The following is a 23,538-nucleotide window of genomic DNA, read 5'->3' as shown; positions in this document are numbered from 1 at the left end:
CCTGGTTCCAACAAGTCTCCTCTTCTGTTTTTCCCTTGAAAGTAGTCTAACTCTCAACCTAAGCACTTAAAAAGCATCCTACAGTCCAGCACTTGTGCAGACCTAACAGCAAGCACAAATATACCCCGACACCTGATTGCCCAGCAGGGCAAGGCTCATTATTCACCCCTCACCAACCGAGCGACTAAGCAGCTCACCCTACTATTCAGGCATGACCAAAGGGCAATTTCAGGTATACTCTCCAGTCCAGCTGGTGAACCTGGGTATCCTGAGGCAATGATCCAACTGACTCATGTACACAGATAACCCTCCCCTCCTACCACAAAACATTAACATATGTGAGAGATGTAATTATATAGCTAAACTGGAGGCTAAGCTCTCTCCACCCAAGACTGGAACAGGCAGTCATGAGGAGAAGGTTTACACTTGCACCACACCTCCAGCCTCACATAGACATACTAAACCAGCACTGGCAAAAAATACACATAAATACACAAAATCATACTTGGAGGCTCTAAATAAAAACCTGCAAAAGCATCACAGACCTCCAAAGCAGACACCCAAAAAACCTGCACAAACCAGACAACACATAAAACACAAAATCAGTGTGCTGCACAATCACAGCCCTTAAGGCAAAATAACATACCTAACACACTAGTAACAGGTGAATCTATAGTCATGCACACTGATGTCCCACTCAATAGGCTGGACAAGGAGAAGGTTACTGTTAGCTGCCTGTCGGGCGCCAGAATCCGCCACATAACACAGGCACTCAGGTCACTCCAGAACAAGTACAAATATGACTCTGTTATTGTTCATGTTGGTGTGAATGACCTGAGATGTACCTCCCTGGACTACATGAAAAGAGACATGGAAGAGCTCTCTGATCATGTAGCCCAGGCGGGTATGACCCTGACCCTGAGTAGCATCCTGCCCTCACCAAGAATGATACTACAGTATAAAGGAAAAATTATCAATTTCAACAATTGGCTAAGCTTCTGGTGTCATTCAAAGGGGATCCAGTGTCTGTCAGCCAGGGACGTCATGCTCGACAAGCCTCATTGCTTTGCAAGAGACAGCTTGCACCTGTCACACGTAGGCTTTCAAATACTGGCCAAGGTGCCTTTTTTAGGCAAGGCTCAAAAGTCAAACCCACCTCCATAAACAGCACAAATAAAAAATGAGGGTTATGCTACTCAACGCCAGGAGTTTAAATTTCAAAATGCACGTGCTCGAAGCACTCCTCAGTATGGAGAATATCGACATCTGTGCAGTAACTGAAACCTGGTTCAATGCTCCACAGAGCACCCCAGCACTACTGGGCTACAACTCATACCACACATTTCGACCACAGAACATGGACCAAAACACAAAAAGAGGGGGTGTATCCATATTCATCAAGGATACCTACATCTCCAGGTTAGTGGCACAGCATGATACCTCCGAGATCATCCATGTGCAACTAACATCAGGCAAATCTGCAATGCTAATTGTGGTCTGCTACAGATCACCCTCCATGACCCAGGACCACCACTCCACCTTTCTGGAGATACTGGAAAACATGAAGGTCCTAAAGAACACTCTGATATTGGGTGATTTCAATTACCCTACCATTAACTAGGAAAACTACTCAAGTACAAACTCTCAGGTTCAGCGCTTCCTGGAATTTATCAAGTCAAATGCCCTGGATCAGCTGGTAAACTCCCCTACCAGAGGAGAAAACATATTGGACCTGGTCATCACCAACATGGGTGACAGGTGTTCCACACCGGAGGTTATCCTGTCACTGGTTAGATCAGACCATAAACTAATCACTCTGGATGTCCACACCACACCACCACCTCCAACCAAGGAAACCACAGTGAATAGCAAACTTCACCTTACTTAAGAAAGAGATAGTAAGTTTCACAGCTCCCATGCTAAAGGATAACAGTGTCCAAGATGCAGGAACCTTTACAAATGCACTCTTTAAGCACCTACAAGGATGCATGGATCATGCCATCCCTAGCAAAACCAAGACTCACTCCCCTAAGAGAAGGAAACCAGTCTAGTGGACCCCTGCCATAAACAGGGTATACAATAGAAGGAGGAAACTAGTTCAGAAAAAAGCAAATCCCAAGAAGGAAAGACATCCCTGATCAGTATCAGTAAGAAACTAAGGTCCCTCATAAAATCCTCCAAGGCTAACTTCGAAAGAAAAATAGCCAAGGATTTGAAAGATAACCACAAAACCTTCTTTAGCTATGCCAAGAATCTAAGTGGCAACTCACAGATATGCTCTGAGCAAGTGCAAAATAGCACAAAATATACTGAACCCACTGATATTGCCAACATCCTGGCAGATAGATTCAGTGCAAACTTCTCTCCCCTCTCAACCCTAAACGGGCCCACAACAATACCGGAAAAGTGTAGTGTCCCAGAAATCACAGACACACAGGTGAAAACAGCCCTTTCAAAAGCCAAAAGCACAGCATCAATGGGGCCAGATGGTGTCCCAGGCTGTGTCTTGCATGAACTACAGAACAAACTAACCCCCCACCTAAACACACTGTTCAACCTCAGCCTCTTCACAGGCTACATGCCCATAGAATGGCGCACATCAACGGTTATTCCACTTCACAAAGGAGGGGCCACAACTGACTCTGGTAACTATCGCCCCATAAGCCTGACTAGCCTGGTCTGCAAGGCTATGGAGCACATCATCATGGAACTCATTAACAAAGACATTGGGAACCTTCAAACACTTGACCCGACCCAGTTCAGCTTTGTTAAGGGCAGATCATGCCTACTAAACCTGGTTGACTTTTTCAAGACAGCCACCATGGCCATAGATGAGGGGAAGGTAGTTCACACAGCCTACTTTTACCTTGCCAAGGCTTTTGACACCATTCCCCACTCAGGAATTATAGAAAAACTCACCAGCCTGAACATAAACCCCTACGTCATGAGATGAGTTGCCAACGGGCTTACAGACAGAACTCACACAGTAAGAATAGTGGGCTCCAGGTCTGACTCTAAACCAGTCACAAGTGATGTCCCACAAGGCTTGGTCCTGGGACCCCTACTGTTCAGCATATACTTCTCAGAAATACAGGCTAATACAGGAGGACTATGGCTAACCAAGTTTGCCGATGACTGTAAACTGGGTGCCATAATTTACTCTCCGGCTGACATGGACATTCTCCAAAAGGGCCTTACTGAGATGGACACCTGGTGTCAAAGTCATGGTCTCAAGCTAAATGCCAAAAATGTATAGTCATCCCATTTGGGAAAAACAAAACACCCTTAATACAGAAGAGGTAATAAGAGATCTGGGGACCCAGGTAGATAGTAATCTCTCCTTTGACAATCATATTGCCAAAGTAGTCAGGAAATCCTTCTGTGTAGCCCATCTGATTACTAAAGGGTTCGCAACTAGAAATAAAGAGGTTATAGTGCCCCTCTATAATCACTCATCAGACCCATCATAGAGTACAATGCCCCATTTGGGATGTACCTCACAAGACACTTCCAACAGCTGGAAAGACCACAAAAGTACCTCACCAAGAGGATTACTGGCCTCAAACATATGTCCTATACAGCCCAACTGGAAAAACTCCAGCTGTACTCAGTCGCATATCGCTTTCTCAGAGGTAATCTCTGCCTCACTTACAAAGCCATGTCCAACTCAGAATTAATGGACACGCTCCACCTAAAGAAATCCAAGTCACTGCGAGCCACTCTCTCTAATGAGCTAAACCTCACCACAACAATAAATAGAACATGCTGGAGGGATAGATTCCTGTCACAGAGGCTCCCCATGCTTTGGATCAAAATTCCTAACTACATTAGACAGAGCCCCTCACTAACACTCTTCAAGACAAACCTTGATGAGTGGATGGGTAACAGAAAATACACCCCTGGGATCACTTTACTGGCTCTTCTTGACAGAGGCTCAGTTAATTAATCAATGGGGTGGCGAAAGCTGACACACTCTGGCTAGGCTTATAAATGCCCTCAGGCAGATAGCCTAGTACCTACCTATGAACCTATGTTATCCCCTACCCTTTCTCTAATTGAAACCCTTGAATGTTTGCACATACATATTCACCACACCCAGTTTCAAACATCATCACACATGCATGTCTTAGGTTCATATTAGGCTAACTGCCTTGAACAGATATTTTAAGCATAAATAATTACATTAGATTAAGATCAAACCCTGTACCTAGTACTTATGAGAAAAATGTCTTAATCATTATGACAAACCCTGCCTTCATGATACACACATTAATTCCTGTGTATACTGCAACTTTCTTGCACAATTTAAAATATTAACTTGACCTACAGGCCCTTATACAAATAACAGATCACCTCATATGTGCAGTTGCTCTTTTTTTACATTCACACCAACTTGTTGACCAGATGTATAGGATCATAGGTGGTTACTAGGCTAATGGCCTTGGGGCCCTTACAAACCTAGTCAAGAGTTTATCTCAAAAAAAGAAACCCCAGTCACCACCTGTCACCCCTGTCAATGAGAGACAGAGGTGAAACCCTTGGGACAAATTTGTGGTTTCCCATCCACTCATCAAGGCTGCACTTGAAAAGGGTTAGTGAGGTACTCTGTTTGACATGTATGGGAAGTCTATTCCAGAGATGGGGTGGTTTCTAGGAAAGAAACTTGTCTCTCCAACAGGTTTTGTTGATGTTGCTTATTAGATTTAGGCCTATCAATATGTGTGAGGAGTTAGATTTACAGATATGGAGCATCTCTAGTAAGGCATGGTCCAATATTGCCTTGTAGGCAAGACACAGATCACCTCTGAGCAATTTGTGCGATACCGAGTAGAGCATTAGTGATTTGAGCCTGTCCGCACAGGACAGGTGTTGGAGGCCATGGATTCTCTTTGTGAGGTGTTTCTGTGGCCTTTCCAATTGGTGCAGATATTTGGAGAGGTACATACCAAATGGGGTGTTATACTCAATTATAGGCCTAATGAGGGAGGAGTACAGAGAGGTAATAACCTTGTTTTTTCTGAATGCAATCCCTTTACTTATGAGACAAACCTTAATAAAAGGCTTTTCTGACCACTGCCACTACATGATGGTCAAATGTGAGATTGTTGTCAACCTGAGTACCCGGTCTCTCACCACAGATTGTGTGCTTAGTGGGTTGCTATCAATGTGGTAATCAGTAGGGGCCATGTTTTTGTCGAATGGTATGATAATACATTTTTTGTGTTGAACGTAAGGCCATGACTTTGGCACCTGTCATCTGTTGCTGTGAGACCCACTTGCAGTATAAAACAAAGGAAATGATATTTGCAGTATGTTAACATCATTTGGGAACAGCACCCAACTTATAGTCATCTGCAAACTTGGTCAGCCACAGGCCCTTTGTCTTTGCCTGGACATCTGAGAAGTAGATGCCAAACAGTAGGGGATCCTAGGACAGACCCCTGGGGAGCACCAGTAGTGACAGTTCTGCTGTCAGAGATGGTGATGTCTATTTTAACCTTGTGGGTCCATTGATGAGCCAGTTGGCCACCCACCTGATGAGATAGGGATTTATATTAAGTTGTGTTAGCTTTTCAATGATGCCCACATGGGGGATTGTGTCAAAGGTCTTGGCTAAGTAAAGGTAAGTTGTATGTACTGACTTTCCCTCATCCAGGGCCTTGGTGCAGTCTCAGAGAAGTCAACCAGGTTCAACAGGCAGGATCTGCCCCTGACAAATCTGAATTGGGTGGGGTCAAGGGCTTGGAGATTGCTTATGTCTTGTTTATGAGATCCATAATAATACATGCTATGGCTTTACAGATCAGACTTGTCAAGCTAATGCAGCAATAGTTTCCTAGGTCAGTAGTGACACCAACTTTGTGCAAGGGGGTGACAATGGCAGTTCTCCACTCTGCTGGAATGAAGCCTGTAATTAGGCTATGGTTGAATAGGGTGCTCAATGGTGAAGTTAGTTCTTGCTGGCGATGGTACAGAATACAGCCTGGGGTACTATCAGGTCCCATTGAAGCTGTGTTCTTTGTCTTGGATAGGGTCTTTAACACTTGTTCTAAGGAGATGTGACATGTGGGAGAAGTATCAGGGATGTCAAATTGACCTTTAGGGGGGATGGGGGTGATATTTGCACTGAATCTATCAGCTATCAGGTTGGCTAAGTCAACAGGATCAGTTTAAGTCATACTATTAAGTACTAATTTGGAATAAACTTGGGCTTTGCCATGGAGGTTCCTGATGTAACTGAAGAAGGCTTTGTGGTTGTCCTTTGTTCGAGGCTAGTTTCAATTCATAATTGGCTTTGGAGGTTTTCACTAGTGATCTAATTTGCTTTTTGAGGCTGAGGAAGGAGTTTTTCCAATTTGGAATTGTTTGTTTTCACCCTTGGACAACAGTTTCTTCCTTTTGTTGTAAAGTCTGTTGATAGAGGATGTCCACCAGATAAGTTTATGTTTCCGTGAGGAGCAGGTTTTAGTACTGTTGGTTATGGCTGAGTCCATGCAGTTGTACAGGTGCTTGTATACTGCACTGGTGTACTACTTAGCATAGTTGTCTGCATCCTCTGAGGGGGAGGTGTTGTGAACTACTGATACCCTCCCTTAGGAGGTTGTAGTCAGCATTTAAAAAGTTTTTTAGCCTGGTTGGGTGGGATAAGGGCTTCAAATGAGACAGACCGATGGTCTGATCTCACCAGGGAAGAACATACTATGGGAGTGGTGCAGTGGTCATCCATGTTGGTGAGAAACAATTCCAGAATGTTATCTCCCCCTGTGGGGGATGAGACAAGCTTGTCTAGTGCATTAGAACTGATGAAGTCAAGGAATCATTGGGTGAGTGCATTAGTGCAGGAATAGTTCACCCAGTCTATGGTGTGGTAGTTGAAGTCACCAAGGATCAGGGTGTTGGGGGTGCCTTGACAGAGGCAAGTGCATCCAGGGAGGAGGAGTGGGTGTCCTGAGTCAAGGGGGGTCTATAGCTGACTATAACTTGGATGGGTGTCTTGGCAAAAGTAATTTGCACTTGGAGTAACTCCAGTGCGTCATGCTGGCAAACCAGTCTGGAGGTGTGCCTTAGTCCTAATAATCAATATTTTCCAACATTTTCAGTTGTACCCATTTATGTATGTATGTATGTATGTATGTATGTATACACACATCCATATATTATACAAATACACACACCCACTCACTCACTCATACATGCACTCATAACCATTCTACCAAATAACTATCAATGGAGACCAACTTCAATTAAAAAAAAAATAACCAAAAAAAAAATGTGATGTCATCATAGAAACATTTGCTATGATATGCAGTTGCCCTTTCATCACACATATTTGAAAATAGATGTCATTAAATTACCTCTGCAGTTAACTTGCACTAAATACTTGTTTAAGCTCTGTAATTAAAAAAATGAGTCATAAAACATTATGAGATTATGAAAGATGAAGCAATAAATAATTTCACAGTTAAAACCAACAGCTCTAAATGTCAATATATGCAAATAAAATATAAACCATCATTGTAGAAGACAAGTACATGTTCCTCGTTTAAAGATTTTGCCTTAAGTTTTGGAGTTTATACTTAAATATTTAGAATGGGACATGTATTCACTGTCAAACTGAATGATACCAAGTCAGGGTTTTATCTGGGACTGGGGGCCACTATGCCCCCCACCCCCTAGTTTGGCCTGCACAGTCACGGCAGAATGACAACATAGTTACTGGGAGTAGTGCAAGTTTTCCTGACTCCTCCTAGAATCAAAATTACCACTTTAAAAATAAAAGGCATCTTCAAATGTGACATCTGTATGTATACAGCCAGCCGTCCACAGTTTTTTTTTTTAATAAAAAGACAGACGACAGACCAAACAAATCATACAGATATGACTAATGAGTTGACTGTAATCTATTTATGCAATATAAGAAGCTGCTTTTTCATATGTTGCAATAGAAGATGTCGGAAAACATTTCTGCATTTATACCAAGGCTTGATTACAATGTGTTATACAGGGATTCACTGAAATGTATTAAATGCAAATCATTTTGTTTGTTTGTTTGTTTGTTTGTTTAGCAAAACTGGGTTATCTAGCAGGATTGGGGACATTGAGTTACTGCTCTTCTCCCTCTCTCTCTTTCACTAGCTATAGCTATCTATCTATATATATATATATATATATATATATATATATATATATATATATACATCTATATATAAAAATATATGGGTCTACTTTGCATCTAGGAAATGCCACTTACACCAAACCCAATACACTGAGACAAAAACACAGACAGCAGCAAAGCACAGACGTCCCGGAACACCAACTCTTCACTCCAGGTAAGTAACCGCTCAGCCATCCGAAACAAACACGTAAACGAAAGAAAACCAAACCCACCCATGCGGGAAGCTGTATCCCCCACACCTCCCTAACTAAATATACCAACTCTAAGACTGCACTACCATGGGGTTAAGGGGCAAAGTTCAACGGTATGGCCGAGTGATTACTTACCTGGATTGAACAGTCGGTGTTCTGGGACATTGGTGTTTTGCTGCTGTCGGTATTTTTGTCTCGGTGAATCGGGTTTCAGGTAAGTGGCATTTCGTTGATGTAAAGTAGATCCATACACACACACACACACACACACACACACACACACACACACACACACACACACACACACACACACACACACACACACACACATATATATAATTTACCAGAATCCAAAATGATTGAGGTGACATCACTGAACTTGCAAAACACCAACACAACATATTACCACACTTTTTTACAGGGATAACAAACAGTTGTCCAACATAAAACAAAAAAACAAAATGCATGATGTCAAGCCCCACACCCCCCCTAACTACATATACCAACTCCGGGATCACACTACAGTGGGGAAAAGGGCAAATTTATTTTTATTTTTATTTATTTTATTTTATTTTACGTTTGTTGACCGGGCTAGTCTGACTGGATACATGTCCATTTTCAGCAGAGGCCCGAGGAGAAAAGCTCCACTATATACTAGTGACTCACAATAAACAAAAAGCACAGGAATATACAAACATATAAGCAAATAAAGAAATATTCTTATGTAGTATAGTAACAATACAGAAGCACTTTAACAAAAACTAAACAATAGCAAGGAATCATTATCCCATAATATATGCAAGAGTAGGACTGCTAAAAAATGAAAAAGAGAGAAAATAGTAACACGTAAAGAGTCTATAAATATTTGCACTATTAACAAATTAGGATAAACATTTTGTGCCAGGGCACTAGTTTTAAGATAAGAGATTTGCACAGTAGGGATCAGCATCTAGGTTAAATAAAAGGAGAGATGACAGGTTGCAGTAATATATCAAGTATAAGGAGAAAAGATAGTATAGGAAAATTAATAAGCAGGTGGGACACTAGGTGCACTACACTGGAGGGGTAGAAGTAGTGATAGAGGCAAGTAGAAGTGAATGGAGGGGACTGTAGAGAGGGATTGTTTGCTGAGCTCAGTCAGGATTAGAGCAGGGGCATAGCCAGTGGGATTTAAAATAGTTTCTTAGTGTTGTTTTTTGAAAAGGTGAGATGAGCCTAAAGTGGTCAGTTCTATGGGAAGTTTATTCCAGTATGAGTCAACAGCATTAGTAAATAAGGAGTCACCTGCTTTATTATGAGATTTGAGAGTGGCTACTAGAAGTTTGCTGGCTGAGCGAAGGGAAGTAAGATTCTTGTATGGGGGCAATGAGATTATTATGTATGGGTGTATTAGACGGGTAATGGAGAATTTTATATATGATAACTAATTGATGTAGGAGAATTAGATTTTGAAGTTCAAGCCAGTTAAGGTTTTTGAGATTAACACAATGGTGGGTACGAAATGGGGAACCTGTGGCAAACCTGGCAATACTATGGTAGGCTGTGGCAAGTTTCTGAAGGTTAGCTTTTGAAAGGTTGATAATAGATGGAGAGGCATACAATAGTGTAGAGATGAGATGAGTTTGGGCAAGAGACACTCTGGTGGTTGCAGTAAGAAAGGGCTTAAGTCTATAGAGGGCACCTATCTTTTTATTAACAGCCTTGATGGTTAGATCAATGTGGCAGTCAAAGTTTAGTTGATTGTCTATTGTAACGCCTAGTAGTTTAGTGGAACAATCAGGTTTAATGATAGTGCCATTGTCAGACACAATGGAAAAGGAGGTAGGGGCAGATTTAAGGGTTGGGGTGAAAAGTAGTAATTTTTTTTTTGGGATTAAGGAGGAGATAGATATGTTGGAACCATTTTTCTGCTGCCGTAAAGACTTTTTGGGTGGAAGAGTGAAGTTCTTCTGGAGATAAAGCAGAACAGATGAGAGTTGAATCATCAGCATACTGAATACAAGTGGATGTCAGGAGTGAAGTAGACAGGTTATTTATAAATATGGAGAAGAGAAGGGGACCTAAGATGGATCCTTGAGGGACACCGATAGTGACTGGGAGCTGAGAGGATATATGGCTGTCCCAAATCTCCCAATGTTGGCCAACTGTTCATTTTCCCTGAAAAAATTGTTGATAATACATGGTGTCAGTGTTTTGCAACATCACTGTGATGTCTCGCTCATTTTGGATCTGGGTAAGTGGGGGATTTCATCATTTCACGTTGACCCATATATGTGTGTGTGTGTGTGTGTGTGTGTGTGTGTGTGTGTGTGTGTGTGTGTGTGTGTGTGTGTGTGTGTGTGTGTGTGTGTGTATGTGTGTGTGTGTGTGTGTGTGTGTGTGTGTGTGTGTGTGTGTGTGTGTGTGTGTGTGTGTGTGTGTGTGTGTGTATATATACATATATATATATATATATATATATATATATATATATAGATAGATAGATAGATAGCAGACTGGAGAACCACTGTAGCCACTCAACAGGTATTTTAGATTTATTGTGTGATACTCCTGTTTCATCTATGTAGTGACATAATCAGTGAGGCTGGGCCTGTCATGAGGTGTGGCTGTTGAGATGTCTCTTCCCCAGCTATTAAGCCGTGATGTCTGCAAAGTCCTTCATAAGAACTATGCTTAGCCTTTCCAAAAGAACTGAGTAGCCAGAGTCATTAAAGTATCTTCCTTTCTACCACATATTTTCCATCATGCCTCCTGTAAAAGCATTCTCATCCTCCCTGCCTGTACTGTGAAGCATCCAAGCCATTAACCAAAATCAGGTCAACTGGCCCATAGTGATGTCTTTAGCTGTGTATGTTTTTGGTGCAGATGAGTTTGTTTGAGGCTGCTTTGCTTTCTTGGATTAAAGGTAAGAAAGTGCTGCTCAGGGTTTCTGAAGTCTTTAGTTCTGTTTAGATATTTTCTAAGTCTTCTAGCTGCAATTATTCTGACTCAGGGCTACCTCTGAGATAGCATTACACATAAAAGGGTGATTATTCGTTAATGCCACATTGCCTTTTTGGAAGACCTTGCGAGTTTCTGTAAGCATTAATATTTGCAGCTGAGAAATGTTATGTGCAAACCTCGCTAGCAGGAACAAAGCTTTCTAGTACCTGAATTTAATGAGAGTAAAAGTCGCAGGTTCGAAAGCTGTTAATGTTCATTTTGTGATGACAAATCTGATATGCAAAGGAGGTGTAATTTGCATCCTAATGAATCTGAGAAGATTTCAACAGGTTACATGAACAGAAAATGGCCAAAAGGGTGCATAGGTCTGTAATGCTATAGTTGCCTTTTTCTGTATGTCATATGAGACATATCATGATAAAATGTTCTTCTATTTTGCATATAAGATTTTGCATCTGCATGCTTCTTTGTTTAATTCGATATGGACAGCATCTGCATTTGTAAGAATTTTATTTATTTATTTTACATTTGTTAACCGGGCTAATCCGACTGGATATATGTCCATTTTCAGCGGAGGCCCAGGGAGAAAAGCTCCTTACAATAGAAACATAGCAATACAAAGCAAGCAAGGTATCAGTTAGTAGCAATACATAGTGTGATTTTGTGATATAATATTTACAGTAAGATAGCGAGGTTACAACAGGGCATCGTTTTTTTTTAGGGTTAGGAGTTGTCAATTCTAAGAGTGTCACATTTCGTATAAGGAGAATCAAGGCGTGCGGACGTTACGTTGCATTAACTAGGAGGAGACATTTACGAATTTAATAGTGAAGAGAGACGATTAACCAGGCTTGATACAATAACAGCTCCAATTTGACCCCAGATATTGTTTGAGCTTGGTTTTGAAACGACTTATAGAAGGAAGTGAGGTAATCTCAGAAGGTAAAAGATTCCATGTTCTGGCTACGGAGTTGGCAAGGAGAGAGTCACCTGCTTGGTTATTAGTTTTGTGGGTCTGAATGAGGACTCTGTTGGAAGAGCGCAGAGGTCTTGGGTTGTTATGCAGGGTGATTAGGTTTGTGAGTGCAGGTGTATTTTCAGGGTGATATATGATTTTATGGGCTATGATCAGCTGACTATATAGCAGTAGACTAGGTAATTGGAGCCAGCCGAGTTGGGATAGGTTGATGCAATGATGTGTCCTGTAGGGGAGCCCTGTAGCAAATCTGGCGATGTGATTGTAACAGGTAGCAATCTTGTTTAGGGTTGTCTTACTAATATTAAGAAGAAGAGGGGATGCGTACAGGAGAGTAGAGAGAAGGTGAGATCGAGCAATGGCTACTTTGGCTTGGGGAGTCAGGAACCTTTTTATTCTATATAGTGATCCTAGTTTTTTGTTGATGGTTTTGATCATTTGGTTTACATGTAGGTCAAACTTTAAGTGGTTGTCGATGGTAACACCTAGGAGTTTAGTAGATAGGTCAGTAGAGATAACTGTGCCATCCTTTGATTTAATTGTGATGTTTACGGTGCAGGACCTTTGTGTTGGGAGGAATATTAACATTTTAGTCTTTTTGGGATTTAATATCAGACAGCGGTTAGATAGCCAGCTTTCTATTGTGTTAAAGGTAGTCTGGGTAGTTAGCTGTAACTCTGTAGGGGATGTAGCAGCGCAAATTAGAGTAGAGTCATCTGCATATTGGATACAGTTGACTTTAGGTATGACAGTGTGCAAATCATTGATGAAGATGGAGAATAACAGAGGGCCTAATATAGAGCCTTTTGGAACTCCCAGGGTGGTAGGTAATAGGGTGGAGAGTTTGGACTGCCATCGTACAGCTTGTTGTCTGCCACTTAGATAGGAATCAAACCATTGCAGTGATTTGGGATCTAGACAGAATGACTGTAGGGTGTGGATTAATAGTTTGTGATCCACCATATCAAAAGCTTTGGACAGGTCCAAGAATAAAGCTGAAGAGATATGGTTATTGTTACGATGAGTATTTATGGTGTTAGTAAAGACTGATAGGGCAGTTGTGGTACTGTGGTGGGGTCTAAAGTCATGTTGGGTGTTTGCCAAGAGATGGTTATTTATTAGGTGGTACATAAATTGTTTTTGAACACATTTTTCCATTATTTTGGCCAGAGGGGAGAGTATGGCTATAGGCCTGTAGTTGGAGAGTTCAGTAGAACTACCCCCTTTATGGAGAGGGATGACATAGGATATCTTTCAGATATTTGGAATTTTTCCTTCTTTTAAGGTTCGATTGATAAGTAGTGAGACTGGGTAGGCAATGGCATCTGCTGATTTTTGTAAGTGTTCAGCTGGAAGTTGGTCAGCTGAGAGTGTGGTGGGTTTTAGTTTTTTAATTAGGGAGCGGACGAGTGATGTGGCAATTGGTTGGAAGCTAAATAGAGGTAGGATTTTAGGGGTTAAACTGTCTGGGCTGTAGGAACTGTGAGGCAGTTTGCTGGCTAAGGCTTGGATAGTCTCTGTAAAGAAACGATTGAAACTGTCCGAGACTGTTTCTGGCGGTTTATCAGTGAGGGAAGCTGGGACAGGGGTAGTAGTTTTACCAGGGCGTATTAGGTTGTTTAGCCCTGCCCAGAACTTTTGAGGCTGTGTTGGTTGGAAGTCTGTAACTTGCAGTAGTATTGTTTATCAAGTAATGTGTGTTTTTTAGTTTCATTCCTAAGTTGCCTATATTTAGTCTGATCTTGTAGTTTAGTAGTTCACTATAAGGCCCATGCTTTGTTTCTGAGTTTAATTTTGAGCCTGGTTTCTGAGAGCCGGGGTGCAGCTTTTGCCTTAGTTTTCTTGGAGCGGATGGGTGCATGAAAGTCAAGGATCTCAAGGATTTGTTTTGTTAAAGTACATTACTGCATCATCTAGGGGGAGGTGGCTTAGTATAGACCAATTACAAGCGTTTAGTTCTTGATGAAATTTGGCTAAGTCGAAATCTTTTTACCATGTGATTGATCCCATGCTGTTAAACTGAAGCTTTTGAGATTTGCATGCATTATCATATCTCCCTGTTGTATCAACAAGCTTCATGATGTTGGTAGAATCTGATGATCACCCATCCGTATCTGAAATAAATAATCAAAACAAGGATGCCTAGCCAGATGGCTGCTATCTAAATTAGGTTTGTTGTATCTTCTTTTGGTTTTATGAACATTTATGAAAGGAAAGCAAGAGGAAAGGTGATATAAACTAGTTCTCTTTTGGATCCATCTCAAATTTTCTACAAAAAGCCAGCTGGTTGAAGAACTCTGTCATTCTCATTCTCCCTTTTTTGGCCTAGTCTGGTGTGGCTTCTCTCTCTCTCTCTCTCTCTCTCTCTCTCTCTCTCTCTTGGTCTCATCTGAAATCTCCTCCATGGATTCTGGAGCCCAATTGTGATCTCTTAAAAGACTTCAGCTGGAGGATAGATGGAAGGAAAACAGCTGGTAGTTCAGGTAGTGAAACACCTATTGATTTACTTCTCTTTACTTAGCTACTAAAGCTTTTTCTCTGAAAGGATATAAAAGTCTTCCAAACATCATATGAGTGGCAGTAAAACCTTATTTTTTCTCTTTGGACAACTGCACATACTGCTCAGGTTATTAAGCTACATGTTATAGGTTCATAGGTTGGTACTAAGCTAACTGCCCTTGCAAGACATTTTAAGCCTAGCCAATTATCCTTTGTGAGACTCAAACCCTGCACATTGTGTTTGTAAGTCAAACACCTTAACCATTAGGCCACCCTCCCTTTTGGCACCTTGCTACATCCTCTGACCGTGGATACAGAGCACAACCATCTAACCGAAGTACCACTGCTGCACCCCGGCTCCATAGATCTGCTGAAGTCCCAATTGTAGAAAAGTGAATGTATGTTATTTTCTCAGCTGATCACTTTATAAAGTAGTATTCTTTTCCTACCAGCCTCACTGCACTGGAATGACACTGGTCTCCCCCCACTTTCTATTTTGTTACTTTTTCATTATATGATTTACCTTATAATTCATATATAGTTATTGTCTTAACATATATAACAGACCCATTCATTATATAACCTCTGTTAGACTGTTCCACTCCCCTAGTCTTTTACCAGCACAGTGCATCTAGCAGAAGGCACACTTTGTTTTTGTCAGGGTGTAACAAACTTTTTTTCTGCTTACCTCAAACATTAGCACTCAAAAGTCTATCCAGCTTCTGAAACTGATTGTTTTTTTTTTTTTTTTTTGTCGCTCTCTGCAATATGAATCCAGGGTCTACCCACTCTGTTTGCCCTTGCTTTCCTCAAGCTCTCTCCGCTCCCCTACCCTACCCTCATTCCCATCCACCCCCACATTCATTACTTTTATACTCCATCCCCACTAAACTACTCCATCCTGATACTCCCTATTTCCTCACTAATCAACCTATCTGCTTATACTTCCAGTTTAACTAGATAACACTCCTCACCTCTTACAAAGCAACTTAGCCCAGCCTCCCCTCTCCTTATCTACCTTCTTTCTCTTTCCTCAACATTATTAACCTTTTCCTACTTCTAACTACTAAACACAATTCTACCTATTTTTCTATATACAACATGATTCACTTTATTCTAACTTCCTCTCTTCTTCTACTTCTTTCCAGCCATAACTCATATCATCACACCCTAATACACATAAATCCTCACCAACATTTACCCTCGTAAATACTTATCCCTCACCAACTCCTACATTTCTTATTACCCCAGCCCTATTGCACTTCAATAACACTGACCTATTTAAAATAAAACTATCCCTACCAATCTCCTTAACTCCAAAAATAAAAAGCAAACAGTTCATTTATAACTTTGACTATCCAACTCTTACAGTCCTCATACATAACTTATTACTCTCAGGAGATACACACCCTAACCCAGGTCCTACCTCCAGCTCTACTCTCTCTTCCTAAACCTTCCCATCCCTCTCCCATCCACCCCCCCCCCCAGACAAAAGCCTTCACTAGTCCCAAAACCTTAACTATACTGTCTCTCAATATTCAAAGTATCCGCAAAAAAGTCACTCTACTACACTCTTGGATATCTCTCCACTCGCTCGACATTCTCACAATCTCTGAAACCTGGCTCAAACCTCACATATCTGACAGAGAAATCTACCCTCCAGGCCATAATATTATATGTCAGGGTAGAACTTCAAATAAGGGGGTGGTGTAGCTATATTGTACTCAGAACAACTCACCCCCACCCATTATCCTTTTTACCACCAGATTTCCCCCCAGCAGAAGTCCTCATAGTCTACTGCAAATGAAATAATCACAACAAATAGCCATCGCCTCCATCTACATACCCCAAGATAACATCCCCACCCTCGAACACTTCCTATCCTGGATCTTTCAAACTATTTCTTGTGAAACCATCATATTAGGTGATGTCACCATTGACTGGAACTTTATTTCCTCCAGTTCCTCAAATACCTGCATTAACCTCTATGCCTTCAGCCAACTAATCACTACCTCCACTCACCCAAATAAGCAGTCTAATACTAGCAGTGCACTTGACTGGATCACCTAAATAAGCAGTCTAATACTAGCAGTGCACTTGACTGGATCACCCAAATAAGCAGTCTAATACTAGCAGTGCACTTGACTGGATCCTCACTTCCAACTCCTACCATTACTGCAACCTCTCTACTCTCTCTGATTCCCTAAGTGGCCACCTCCCCACCTCAGTCTGCAGACACTCTCCCCTACTCTTCAAATGCCAACAATGCAAAAGCTGTCGGATACTTGCAAATTTCATCCCCGATACCTTTAACAATATATGCTCTTCAATCAACTGGTTATTCCTTTATGACCCCACCCTAGAAGAAGCTGTTCTAAAATTCAACAGTATCTTTCTTAACATATTAAACTCCCTGGCCCCAGTACGGAAAATAAGAAATAAATCCAATTTTGCTCCTTGTCTTGCTCAAAGCACTCAAACCCTCATGCATAATAGAGATATCACCTGGAAACACTGGCAAAAAAACAAATCTCCTTCCAACCTTCAAAACTATAGAGAACTACGTAATCTAGCAAAAAGCATGTCATCCTAGACAAAAAAATTATTACCTTGACTCACAAGAATCTCCCCACTCTAACCCCCAAAAATTCTGGAACACTGTCAACAACCTACTACACACAGTTAAGCCCTCTACTCCCAACCCCTCCCCTAAAACCTCAGACTTAGACACTGACTCCATACAAGAAGTAATTAAAAGAGATACTAATACCTACCCCTCAACTCCTCCCTCCTCTTCATCTCCTAAAACTTCCTTCTCTCTTAAACCTGTCCTCACTGCTTATATTCAAACTCTTCTTAGTAGACTCAAAACATGCTCCCCTTCAGTCAATAACTTATCTCCTCTATTCCTTAAGCTAGCTGCTGAAAGCATAGGTCATCCCATCTCCATACTGATCAACAGATCTATGCAAGAAAACACAGCTCCTGATATCTGGAAAAAATCCTATGTTATTCCCCTTCATAAAGGAAGAAACTCTACCAACCTGCTAACTACAGACCTATTGCTGTATCAGAGACCTGGTTTAAAGCAGCAGAAAGCACCCCTGCGCTACCAGGCTGTAACTCATTCCATACCTTTCGGCCCCAGAAAATGGACTGAAGCTCCAAAGGCAGTGGCATCTCTGTATTCATAAAGGATATGCACACCTCCAGACTAGTAGCTCAGCATAACGCACTGGAGATACTTCAGGTACAACTAACAGTGGGTAAGATGGTGATTCAGATCGTAGCCTGCTATAGGTCCCTAACCAGAGCTGGCATCCATATCCCTTCAAGGACAGATTAGCTGTTTGTCAAACCTTTTTATTTGCTTCTTAGTTTTTTACCACATTTTGATGGCAGTGATTTTTTGTTTGTTTTGAAGCAATAGAAGGAGGCCATCTTAAAACATAACAGAAGGATTGTAGTTCTCCTGGTTTAGTGCCAGATGCCTCGGATATGACATAAAGGGCTAGTGTTTTTTTGGTCTGCTGAGCTAACTTTTCTTTTCTGATAATTTGCCATACTCAGGAGAAGAAACATGATGATTGTCTATACAGAGATGGCAGAGAAACTGATGATTCTTTAGTGGAATTTTTTTGTCTGTGATCTGTTTTGAACATGTCATCAGAATAACAAAGTTCTCATAGTTAAAAAAATAATAAAGGTAATTGAAAGCAGTAATCCTAATTAATTCAATAATGTCCATCAAAAGATCCAAGTCAGGGTGTTACTGGTCTGGACGTTGTTTAAATGAGACTGATGGATTAATGTCCAAGCATAGAAATATGGTAGAAAAGTACTTTCAGTAGTGTGGTGTGGTCTCCTTTTTCTACCCAAAGTCTGTTTGTCATTGCTGACATAATTAGAACAGCTCTGGTCTAGAATGTCTACATCTCTGGACATCTGGCCTTATGGACCACCAATGATTAAATATAATGTAGTAACAATCTTTGTGATGAACGTATGTAATAAACATCGCAAATTTAGCTTGGGTAAAATATATATTATTTCTGAACAATGCGCACAAATTTTTCAGAGAAGACCTTACGTTACATTCAACGCTCTCTGTATCTACAATGAAGTTACTCATTTCTTTTTTCTCAGTTTATCTGTTTCCCTGTTCATCTAAATTATCAAAAGCCTGCCATGTCTCATTTTTCTCTTTATAAGAGACTTTTTTTTCACTTCCACCAGACTACCGTATCTTAGCTGTTAGTTGTTAGTTTCACCCAGTCTAGTTGTGTGCTATCCCTCTTTGGTTGAATATCTTATTTCCAATAAATAATTGACTACCAAAAATATGTGCTCAGTGCAAGTTCAGGTAAAGTAGATAAATACCTAGTCAATACATGAGGTAACACATAACTGTCAATCAATACAAACCATCATGCAGAGTAAGGCCTATGTTTCCCATACAATGCATAGAAAGAGAAAACTGCATTTCTGTCACTGAATTGTCACACTGAAGTATGTTTATTGCTTATTAACAGATGTGCACCCAGCTATACCCATAGTCTTTCCTAGTGCATAAGTGACATCTAATCACAAAGTAGTGCTTTTCCTAAGATAACAAAAATAAAAACTGGTGATCCCCTTTGTTCCACTACCACACATAATTCCTTTTATTAAACTGTTGTGCAATCTTGATTTGAGGAACTAACATTAAAAGCAGATATTTGAATAATGAAGTAGAACACAGGCACTGAAATCACATTTTCAAAGTATATAAATGAGTCAAAATGTATAAAACAAATAAGAATGCTATAAAAAAATGCTGACATGAAATTTAAAGCAGAGAATTAATGTCTTGTTCAAATGTCTAGGCAAAATGAGGTAAGATTATGGAAATGTGAATAATTCACTGAACATGCTTGTATATTTTGTTCTTCTTTTACTTTATACAAGTTGGATTCTGTATATACTGAACATTAAAAATATGCATCATGGATGTAACAAGACAGTTAAATAATATTGATATTTCATAAATTATTTGCATGACTGCAGCTACACAGATATATTATACAGAAACAGGGAAGGAATGTTTGAAGACATTATTTTGTATATTAAAAATACAGCAGATTGAATGGCTTTGAGAGGGATTCACTAGTATGGCAGGGTACATGTGACAAATGCAATGCAAAACAGCCTGAAGCAAGAACTAGCCAATTTGCACATAACAGTAAAAGGTGGCTGCAAAATATATAACGCTGCTGCATATGAAGTAGACAGAAGGCAAATACGTTATGTAGAGAAATGTGAAACAGATTTAATAACAATGCAATTACAAAAGGACTGAGGGTTGATTATTAAATTAATCAAATATACGCAAAGACAATAACAGAAAAGTACTTAACATACATATAATATAAGTTGGCAAATTAAAACTACTTTCTGTTCTTAAACACCTTTCCCTACAAATCTTCAAATAAAAACTTTATGTACTTCATCTCCTTCTGCCACAACTTTTTGTAAACATGATAGCACACCTCCCATTTCCACCTGGTCCATAAAACACTTGGCTATTTCTTGTCAGGTTATGCTATTAGTTCTTTTGGTAAACATTAATATTACCCATGACACATATAGTCCACAGAAGGATCATGAAAGTCTTTACATTTCAAGGTGCTAGAATCTCTTACACGCATAGCACTGTTATATATGTACAAAGGTTTGCTCGATTTTTCATCCTTTATACTGGCTAGAATCCCATACACACATAGCACTGTTATACGTACTAAGGTTTGCTCGATTTTTCATCCTTTGTACTGGCTAGAATCCCTTACACACATAGCACTGTTATATGTACTAAGGTTTGCTCGATGTTTCATCCTTTGTACTGGCTAGAATCCCTTACACACATAGCACTGTTATATGTACTAAGGTTTGCTCGATTTTTCATCCTTTGTACTGGCTAGAATCCCTTACACCCATAGCACTGTTATATGTACTAAGGTTTGCTCAAATTTTCATCCTTTGTACTGGGTAGAATCCCATACACCCATAGCACTGTTATACGTACTAAGGTTTGCTCGATTTTTCATCCTTTGTACTTGCTAGAATCCCTTACACCCATAGCACTGTTATATGTACTAAGGTTTGCTCAAATTTTCATCCTTTGTACTGGGTAGAATCCCATACACCCATAGCACTGTTATACGTACTAAGGTTTGCTCGATTTTTCATCCTTTGTACTTGCTAGAATCCCTTACACCCATAGCACTGTTATATGTACTAAGGTTTGCTCAAATTTTCATCCTTTGTACTGGCTAGAATCCCTTACACCCATAGCACTGTTATATGTACTAAGGTTTGCTCGATTTTTCATCCTTTGTACTTGCTAGAATCCCTTACACCCATAGCACTGTTATACGTACTAAGGTTTGCTCAAATTTTCATCCTTTGTACTTGCTAGAATCCCTTACACCCATAGCACTGTTATACGTACTAAGGTTTGCTCGATTTTTTATCCTTTGTACTGGCTAGAATCCCTTACACCCATAGCACTGTTATACGTACTAAGGTTTGCTTGATGTTTCATCCTTTGTACTGGCTAGAATCCCTTACACCCATAGCACTGTTATAATGCATCAAGGTTTGCTCAATGTTTCATCCTTTGTACTGGCTAGAATCCCTTACACCCATAGCACTGTTATACGTACTAAGGTTTGCTCGATGTTTCATCCTTTGTACTGGCTAGAATCCCTTACACACATAGCACTGTTATACGTACTAAGGTTTGCTCGAAGTTTCATCCTTTGTACTGGCTAGAATCCCTTACACACATAGCACTGTTATATGTACTAAGGTTTGCTCGATGTTTCATCCTTTGTACTGGCTAGAATCCCTTACACACATAGCACTGTTATATGTACTAAGGTTTGCTCGATTTTTCATCCTTTGTACTGGGTAGAATCCCTTACACACATAGCACTGTTATACGTACTAAGGTTTGCTCGATGTTTCATCCTTTGTACTGGCTAGAACCCCTTACACCCATAGCACTGTTATATGTACTAAGGTTTGCTCGATGTTTCATCCTTTGTACTGGCTAGAATCCCTTACACCCATAGCACTGTTATATGTACTAAGGTTTGCTCGATGTTTCATCCTTTGTACTGGCTAGAATCCCTTACACCCATAGCACTGTTATATGTACTAAGGTTTGCTCGATGTTTCATCCTTTGTACTGGCTAGAATCCCTTACACCCATAGCACTGTTATATGTACTAAGGTTTGCTCGATGTTTCATCCTTTGTACTGGCTAGAATCCCTTACACCCATAGCACTGTTATATGTACTAAGGTTTGCTCGATGTTTCATCCTTTGTACTGGCTAGAATCCCTTACACCCATAGCACTGTTATATGTACTAAGGTTTGCTCGATGTTTCATCCTTTGTACTGGCTAGAATCCCTTACACCCATAGCACTGTTATATGTACTAAGGTTTGCTCGATTTTTCATCCTTTGTACTGGCTAGAACCCCTTACACCCATAGCACTGTTATATGTACTAAGGTTTGCTCGATTTTTCATCCTTTGTACTGGCTAGAATCCCTTACACCCATAGCACTGTTATATGTACTAAGGTTTGCTCGATGTTTCATCCTTTGTACTGGCTAGAATCCCTTACACCCATAGCACTGTTATATGTACTAAGGTTTGCTCGATGTTTCATCCTTTGTACTGGCTAGAACTTACACCCATAGCACTGTTATACGTACTAAGGTTTGCTCAATGTTTCATCCTTTGTACTGGCTAGAATCCCTTACACCCATAGCACTGTTATATGTACTAAGGTTTGCTCGATGTTTCATCCTTTGTACTGGCTAGAATCCCTTACACCCATAGCACTGTTATTTCATCCTTTGTACTGGCTAGAATCCCTTATACCCATAGCACTGTTATACGTACTAAGGTTTGCTCGATTTTTCATCCTTTGTACTGGCTAGAATCCCTTACACCCATAGCACTGTTATACGTACTAAGGTTTGCTCGATTTTTCATCCTTTGTACTGGCTAGAATCCCTTACACCCATAGCACTGTTATACGTACTAAGGTTTGCTCGATGTTTCATCCTTTGTACTGGCTAGAATCCCTTACACCCATAGCACTGTTATATGTACTAAGGTTTGCTCGATTTTTCATCCTTTGTACTGGCTAGAATCCCTTACACCCATAGCACTGTTATACGTACTAAGGTTTGCTCGATGTTTCATCCTTTGTACTGGCTAGAATCCCTTATACCCATAGCACTGTTATACGTACTAAGGTTTGCTCGATTTTTCATCCTTTGTACTGGCTAGAATCCCATACACACATAGCACTGTTATACGTGCTAAGGTTTGCTCGATTTTTCATCCTTTGTACTGGCTAGAACCCCTTACACCCATAGCACTGTTATACGTACTAAGGTTTGCTCGATTTTTCATCCTTTGTGACTTGCATTGGTATTCTGCAAAACCTTTAAACTTCAAATCAGCTTTTAGAAAAAGCTTTTTTATAAGTAAAACCCCACGCAAAGACATGCCAACTCATTTTTATATACAATAAAATGTTCTACCTCCTGCAGAATTCTAATTCTTAATCATGTTGTACTCTTTCACAAGATCCTTATATTTGCAATCAGTATTATTTTTATGTATTTTTCTTTTTCCTAAAATCTTGCTAAAGAACTCTTGTATTATTTTATCATTTCAGCACTGCATGCATT

The sequence above is a fragment of the Protopterus annectens genome, chromosome 6.part0 (assembly GCF_019279795.1).
Source record: "Protopterus annectens isolate FY-2018-M chromosome 6.part0, PAN1.0, whole genome shotgun sequence".
Taxonomy (NCBI): Eukaryota; Metazoa; Chordata; order Ceratodontiformes; family Protopteridae; genus Protopterus; species Protopterus annectens.
Note: the sequence above shows the minus strand (reverse complement) of the source record.